We start from the raw sequence: 8,609 nt of genomic DNA, 5'->3' as shown, positions 1-8,609 counted from the left end.
TGTTTCTGGGTCTGTAATTCAATATTCCAACATTCATTTTGTCCGGAGCTGAGAAAAGCATAATTGTAATACTGTATGTAAAAAAAAAGAATCTGTAGTAGTAATTAAGAATCCGAAATGTGTGCATATATCGAATACACAGTTATTGTAAATTTCAGAGAGATTAATGAAAAACTGGAGACAGCAGACTCATATTATCGATTTTATTTATACTTTGGCGAACTCAGAACGGACTATCATTTCAATAACTTTAAATTAAATACCAGTAGCGCTGTGTTTGTAGACGGCCAAGTTGCATTAGTAAATTATTCAATATTTCACACAAAGTACAGAAGATATGAAAAATAAATTAACAATATTCCTGCAACAAAAAGGAAGAGTTAGACATATTCTTTAAACATTTTCAACGGAACAAATTAAAAACATTCGAAGTGCTTGGTAATAGAATATTATTAAATGCATCGAAAATGTGGATAATACCTATCACAATAAACGAATAGGTCATCACCGAAGTGAAGACACACGGTATCTGATGAATAAATATTTAAGATGTAAATGTAATTTTGGATATGAGAGAGAAAAATATCTTAGATACAATAGATATATAAATATATTTCACTACAAACCAAGGAGGAGAAAGAAATATCGAAAGACCGAAGAAATGATGTTACTCTGGGAAAGAAATTGATCAAACTTTAAACCCGTGAAATTATTGATGGTATGTATACCAGATTTTGATATTATCCTCCCATCTACGTCTCGGCCTTCCCACAGGTCTTTTTTCCTTCCAGCCTTCCAAGTAACATTATTATGTATGGAATTATACCAGTGATCATCAACTCGCGTATAAACGGGCACGGTCAGTGCTTGGCTGATGCGTGCTTACTGTACCGGGCAGAGGACCGGTCTGTGACATTGCGTTGTAGTGAACAGGGGCGGTTCTTGCTATCCATTCAAACAAGAGATGTGAGACACAGAAAACACTTCAAAACGTAGGCCACACTGAACAAATACAATTTACAGATGCATTATACAACTCACAGTAACGAATATGGTAGATACGAAGAGAAGAGCATGTAGCATTAATTCAACAATTGAAGGAAAATGAGCTAGATGTTGTTTAAGATCACAATGTTAGTAAATCGTCTGTGCGACCCTTTAAAATTTCACTTGTAATAGTACGATATTATAAACCTTTTAAAGATTGAAAATTTGAAGAATGTTTAATTACAATTGAAGAACTTTTCTCGAGTGTAGGAGTTTGAATCTATCAGTTTGTCTCCTTCCACCGTGATGCATCCCATCCGAGGTCTAGCCGAGGACTTTCAGGTGCAACTAATAATTATTTTTCGGTCTGTTATTTGTTGTTCTTTGGCAGTAGATGAAAATACTTATGTAAGCGATAATCCCCAACTGGAGAGCCTTTATATATTGTTCTCATAAAGGATACTACTACTGGTTACGATATTTTCTTGTAGAGGCTGTAGAAATTATTTTGGACTTCCTTGGAATAAACTTATACCCTTGGCAAATAATGGTGCTCCTTCCATAGTTGGAAGTAAAACGGGTGTAATAAGGAATCTAAGGGACGAAGTGAAAAGCGTTAATGTATCCCATGAAGTTATTTCTATTCACTGCATTATACACCAACATAATTCACGTGCGAAACAAATCAAAATGATGTTATGGAAGTAGCCCAGATGGAATAACCACCAACACAATTATATCGAAAAGTCTCGCTAATTCTCAATTATAGTCTTTCTTGATGAATGCAATAGCGAGTATGGCGATCTGTCATATTATAGTAAAGTACGGTGACTAAGTCATGGCAAATTATTGAATAGGTTCTTTGAACTGTGGGAGGAAACATCATCGTTCACGGAGAAAGAAGAAAAGTCTGTATCGTAAGTGAAAAATTAAAAAAATGGATTTGTGAACTTGCCTTCTTAATGGAATTATCTGAATGCTTTAAATTGTTTTCTACAAGGTAACAACTAGATTATTACACAGTTATAGGACAGAGTGAAGCGTTTAATATGAAACCACCTCTAATTATGGAACCTTAGCTTAACTAAAAGGATAAGTTACAGCACATTTTTCAAAATTAACAACGATATAGGCATACTAGTTTCTTAAGACTTTGGATTTCGAAGAATATATTCACATATCATGACGATCTGCGCCAGGAATTTGATTCGAGATTTAAAGACTAGGAAAATTTTCAATTTGATTTTCGATTATTATTTGTAATTAGCACTTATTGATTTACTTTACGATAGTGAATTGAAGGACAAATATCAAAACAACAGAAGTTATCTGACGTTTATATGAACTTTCCATGTCTTAGATTTCCCCGATTGTGCACACATCCATTTTCGGATTCACATGTCTGTGCGAACAGTAATTTTTTTCTTATCATGAAGATAAACAAGCCATGTCATGGAAGCCAAGTATCGGATCACAACTTAAAATGTGCTGCTGTCACATTATGCACTATACAAACAATAGTTCTAAACGTTGAGAAATTGCTGAGGGAAGAGAGAATTAAACAAATCCCGAAAAATCAGTGCTAATGCCAGTGTTGAGTGGACTGAATGGATTTAAATTTCTGCATTACTATTCCTAGGGTTTTTATGTGTTTTGTTCAACATTTTCCTTAACAGAAGCAGTTTACACATTTACAGTAATTGCCATGCATTACCCGAATAATTATCAGGAAATGTGTATTACATTTCTAAAAGTAATTATAAATTTATTAACTTCTAACTTTGTTGAAAATAGGCTACAATGTTTTTTTTTTTTTCAAATTGCTTAAGATAGTTTATTTAGTTATTTCTATTCAGCCAATACCTTTTTTCATCAGAAAACAATCATAAACCTAAATTCATATTTTGGTCCCGCCGCTCAACGTCTTACCTGCCCTGTTACGACTTTCCGCGGGCGAGCGGGCAAGGCTTGATGGCGACACAGTGCTCTGAGTTGGGGACCACTGAATTATACGATGGGGTAGTTTATTTAACACCAATTTTAATCCACTTTATTTATTACAGAAGAAAATTAGTAGAATACATCTTCATAAACCTATTGATTTTCCATCTCAAAAATTGTATTTTAGATTTTAATGTTCTTAAAGTTAGACAAATTAATTATATTGTATTAATAAAATAAAAATCTAAATAATTTTGATTTGTAATCTCAGAGTTATCAAATAAAAGGTGTGAATTCTTTAAGATTGTTGGAACCAAAATGCAACACTACTACAGTATTTAATCATAGTAATAATTTAGGCCCAAGAATATATAACAAATTTATATTTAGATATCCTAATCATATCAATTCTAATAGTTCTAGCATTAAATTAAAAAAATATATGTATGGATTTGATATATAATGAAAAATTAAAAAAAAAATATTATATATATATATATATATATATATATTCTTATTGTGTAGTAGACATAAGACAAATTGTATTATATACTTCTTCATTTTAATTCAGGAATCCGCCCCTGAGCACGAGCTCTACTCTTTCAGGGGTGAGCTGAAGTTTCATCTGTTCATATAATATTTTATGCTACAATTATTAGCAAAGTAAATAAATAAATAAATAAATAAATAAATAAATAAATAAATAAATAAATAAATAAATCAATCAATCAATCAATAAATAAATGAATAAAAGAAAGAATAAATAGGCCTAAATAAATAAATAAATACATAAATAAGTAAACAAATAAATATGCATTTCTGGATTCGCCCATACGTGCTACATGCTCTGCCACTCTCAAACATCTGGATTTAATGTTTAATGTCAGGTGAAGAATGCAATGTGTGCAGTTCTGCGTTGTGTAAATTTCTCCATTCTCTTGTAACTTAACCCCTCTTAGCCTCAAATATTTTCCTAAGCATTTTACTCACAAACACCCTTAATCTCTGTTCGAATCTCAAAGTGAGAGTTGATGTTTCACAACCATACAGAACAACCGGTAATATAACTTTTATAAATTCTAACTTTCAGGTTTTTTGGGAACAGACTGGATGACAAAAGTTTTACAAGCAAATAATAACATGAATTTCCCATATTCATTCTGCGTTATATTTCCTCCCGAATGTATTTATATTTGTTATTGTTGCTCCAAGATATTTGAATTTTTCCACCTCTTCAAAGGATAAATTTCTAAATTTTATATTTCCATTTCGTACAGTGTTTTGGTCACGAGACATAAAGAGACTGGATTAATTTTGTTCAGGATAGGGACCGATGACGAGCTTATGTGAGGGAGTGAATGAACCTCCGGGTTCCTTAAAAGCCGTAAGAAAGTAACTAATGTATACCAGATTTCATGTACATATCACTTACCTTTAAATTCAATAGAAGAAATTGAACCTCATCGATATTCGTGAAGGTATTGAAATAAATAGCGTGCTGATAACTCATTGGGTAACAATATGCTGGAAACGTGTATTTCCGAGATTTCTTGAAACTAAATTTTCCAGAATGATGACATCTATCTGTTTTAATAAGAAAGTAAAATTTAGATATTGGGTCCTTAAAATAGTTCCTGATTATTGGCGAGCATGTGGCTTCTGAAACTGGCCACATCATTCTTTACTTGGACATCTCGTTGTCACATTCGAATTTGCCCTACTTCAAGATGCAGATAGATGGCTATGGTAACATAGCAATTAGTGGAATTTCAGCAGAGCAAATTAAAGTTTTAAATAACATGCCGCAAACACATCGTGTTTGTTCAACGCAAATTGCATTTGAACTTGCAAGAACTTCTACCTAGAATTGCGGCATGGTAATTCGACGCTCTAGGCAATGGAATAACGGGTGAAGCTTATTAATATATTGCAAAAGAAGATAAATATAAACGCAGAATTATTTAGTAATTTATTAACAATGAATGTAAGATGAAATGAACATGTGTAGAACTTCATTATGGAACGATAAAGCAGACAGAATAATAAGAGTAATTAAATTAAAATTTGATAAGTTGACATTAATGTCAGAAGCAATTTACATTTCGGAATTCTGGGAAATCAAACAGAAATACGAACATAAAATAGAGTAGAGGCTATTAATTTTAAACAAATGGTATGTGTCTGTATCAGTGGCGGCTCGTGAGATTTTAGCTTGGTAGGACTGCACTAACATGTATTGTGGGTTCCTATCACCACGGCATGGCGCGTCCTCAGGTTGCGGATAGAGGAGACGGCCTCCAGATATGGAGGCTGGCTGCGAATATATTGAATAAGCAGTCGTGGACAGCCGATGAGGGGTGGTCCTCCAGCTTGGGGGTTGGGCGAAGGGCTAACAACCCATCACCTTAAAAAACAGCTTGTTACAAATCCATACAATAAGCCTCGGAATGGGACTGATTCTCTGGCACGACCACAGCAAAGGAATAAGGTTATGAAATTTGGCACTTGAAACGTAACTAGTCTTTATAAAACAGGAGGGGTAACATTAGTAGCAGAAAAAAACTAGCGAGATGTAGAATAGACTTCGTGGGAGTACAAGAGCTTAGGTTGGATGGGAATGGCATATCACAAATAGGAGATTAATTGTTGTATTATGGGGAAGGAAACAATAATCACCAATTAGGAATAAGATTCTTTGTTCATAAGAGAATAAAATCAGTAGTAAAAAAGGTAGAATTTATCAGTGACAGGTTATCATATTTATTACTTAAGGGTAGATGGTGCGATATCATAGTTATAAATGCTCACGCCCCTACAGAAGAGATAGTCTGTTGTCAAAAAATCTGAACGTTAGAATTTATAAAACCGGTTGTTCTTTATGGTTGTGAAACTCGGACTCTCACTTTGAGAGAGGAACGGAGATTAAGGGTGTTTGAGAATAAGGTTCTTAGGAAAATATTTGGGGCTAAGAGGGGTGAAATTACAGGAGAATGGAGAAAGTTACACGACGCAGAACTGCACGCATTGTACTCTTCACATGACATAATTAGGAACATTAAATCCAGACGTTTGAGTTGGGCAGGGCATGTAGCACGTATGGGCGAATCCAGAAATACATATAGAGTGTTAGTAGGGAGACCGGAGGGAAATAGACCTTTGGGGAGGCCGAGATGTAAATGGGAGGATAATATTAAAATGGATTTGAAGAGGTGGGATATGATGATAGAGAATGGATTAATCTTGCACAGGATAGGGACCGATGGCGGGCTTATGTGAGGACGGCAATGAACCTTCGGGTTCCTTAAAAGCCATCTGTAATTTGTAAGTAATTAAGGGCCGCAATAAACTTCTCAATATACTGCATCATTATGTGTTATGCACCATAGCGAGAATTAATATTATATAATTAAATTTTACTTGAACTGAAGCTGAAGCCATAATAAACCACTGACCCAGTCCATTTTTGTTCTGCTACTACTGATGTTGTTTATATTTGTTTATAATGAAGTTTGAAACACTATACGTTATAAAATTTAATTTAAAAATGGTATTGGTTTGTGTTATTAATTTTATTGGAGATAACATTTCACTGTTCGATTCACAATTTTATATGAACACGGAGTCTAGCCTTCTTCCTTTGCGGATAGAAAATGTATTAATCACTTTACCGTTGAAATTAACCATTTTTTCAATCATCACTTTTTCTATGCTTAACATTGACAAAGCAGCAAGCTTCGTATCTATTTTCATGTTCAACTTCAAGAACCACAAGATCCATGTTTCTGCATTTCATTTATCTGATTTAGAATTCCGTAATAACAGTTAATATAAAAGTTAGCAACTTTTCATTGTCGTATACGCTCTTGACCACAAAGAGCTGACAATTCAATATATCAAATGTCAAACACTTCAATATAACTTATGCACGAATGGTTTCCGTGACTACAAAACTTGTAAGTCAGCTCATCTTTAGTCTACACAATTTTTTAATAGAATGTAATTCACTATGGATAGAGTTCTGCCTCACTAAGGCATGACAGCATCTGGAACTGCGACAAAGTGAGTAAAGGGTTTGCTGTCTTCAAAATATGAATTTACAGAATGACCTGAAATTAAATATCGATTTTGACGAAATAGGGCGTTTAGCGGTAAGATGTATAACGCAATGAATTGCAGATATATTTTGTATGTAGGATGAATCAGAGAATTTACCGCCACTTACGGAGCTTATTTCGGAAGACATTCTGAGCAAAAAAATGTCACTTAAACATTTGTCCTAATCTCAATATCTTCAGAGATACACCAATTTGAAGTTGTTAGTGAAATACCTTTCTCCTTAGTTTTAAGGGTAAAAGAACATTACAGCTAAAGAATGAACTATTCGGAAGTATCACGTATTTAATTGGATAGTATTCTGAAGCTAAAAATGTGTTATCAATTGCTTTGTACAGATTTTGTTTTTCAATTTTGAACTAAAAATTGCATAATGCTTATGGATTTATCACAAAAACTGTTGCAAATCATACAACTTTAGGAACTTGATTCTTTACAGTTTAATTATGCATCCTAATGTACAGTCTTAAAGAATTAACAAGAGTGGCGTGATTTTTAACAATAATTGTTGTACGATGAAAGAGTAATGGAAAGGAGAAAAATTCTCTCCGGCGCCGGGATTTGAACCCGGGTTTCCAGCTCTATGTGCTGATGCTTTATCCACTAAGCCACACCGGATACCCACCCCGGCGCCGGACAGAATCGTCTCAGATTAAATTCCAACTCTTGGGTTCCCTCTAGTGGCCGCCCTCTGCACTACGTCATAGATGTCTATGAACGTAGGATCGAAGTCCACACATGTACTGAGGTGCACTCGTTATCCCGGCGCCGGAAAGAATTTTTCTCCGTTCCATTACTCTTTCATCGTATGATGACACAGAATATCTGCATGGAAATATCATATGTACTTCGGTACATTAAAATAATATATATATATATATATATATATATATGATATGCGTAAATCACTTCGTGATTTAAGACGGCGCTTATCCCGTCGGATACCGGCCAACTAGTCACTCATAATGAGTGCACCTCAGCACATGTGTGGACTTCGGTCCTACGTTCATAGACATCTGTGACGTAGTGCAGAGGGCGGCCACTAGAGGGAACCCAAGAGTTGGAATTTAATCTGAGACGATTCTGTCCGGCGCCGGGATGGGTATCCGGTGTGGCTTAGTGGATAAAGCATCAGCACGTAGAGCTGAAAACCTGGGTTCAAATCCCGCGCCGGAGAGAATTTTTCTCCGTTCCATTACTCTTTCATCGTATGATGACGTAGAATATCTGCATGGAAATATCATATGTACTTTGGTACATTAAAATAATATAAATAATAGTTGTGATAAATGCGTAAGAAAATGTAATGTTGTAGTTGAAAACCCACAAAAAAATTCTATACGAACACATTCAGAACACATTTTAGTCTCAGAACACTGTGATGAAGGATGGGTGGAGCGGAGAAAAATTCTCTCCAGCACCGGGATTTCAACCCGGGTCTTCAGCTCTACGTGCTAGCGCTCTATCCACTAAGCCACACCGGATTCCCATTCCGAGCCGGATTGAATCCTCTCAGTTTAAGTTCCACCTCTTAGGTTCCCTCTAGTGGCCAACCCTCATGCAGTGTG

General features: G+C 35.0%; 1 non-coding gene across 1 annotated transcript; it reads right to left on the bottom strand.

Annotated features, from left to right (window-relative positions):
* Nucleotides 1-7,587: 7,587 nt before the first annotated feature.
* Nucleotides 7,588-7,659, bottom strand: TRNAY-AUA (transfer RNA tyrosine (anticodon AUA)). The gene has a single exon. It is a non-coding gene; the product is annotated as a tRNA-Tyr (tRNA).
* Nucleotides 7,660-8,609: the final 950 nt, after the last annotated feature.

This window comes from Periplaneta americana, chromosome 1 (assembly GCF_040183065.1).
Source record: "Periplaneta americana isolate PAMFEO1 chromosome 1, P.americana_PAMFEO1_priV1, whole genome shotgun sequence".
Classification (NCBI taxonomy): domain Eukaryota; kingdom Metazoa; phylum Arthropoda; class Insecta; order Blattodea; family Blattidae; genus Periplaneta; species Periplaneta americana.
Note: the sequence above shows the minus strand (reverse complement) of the source record. Positions and strands in the feature narration are given on the sequence as shown.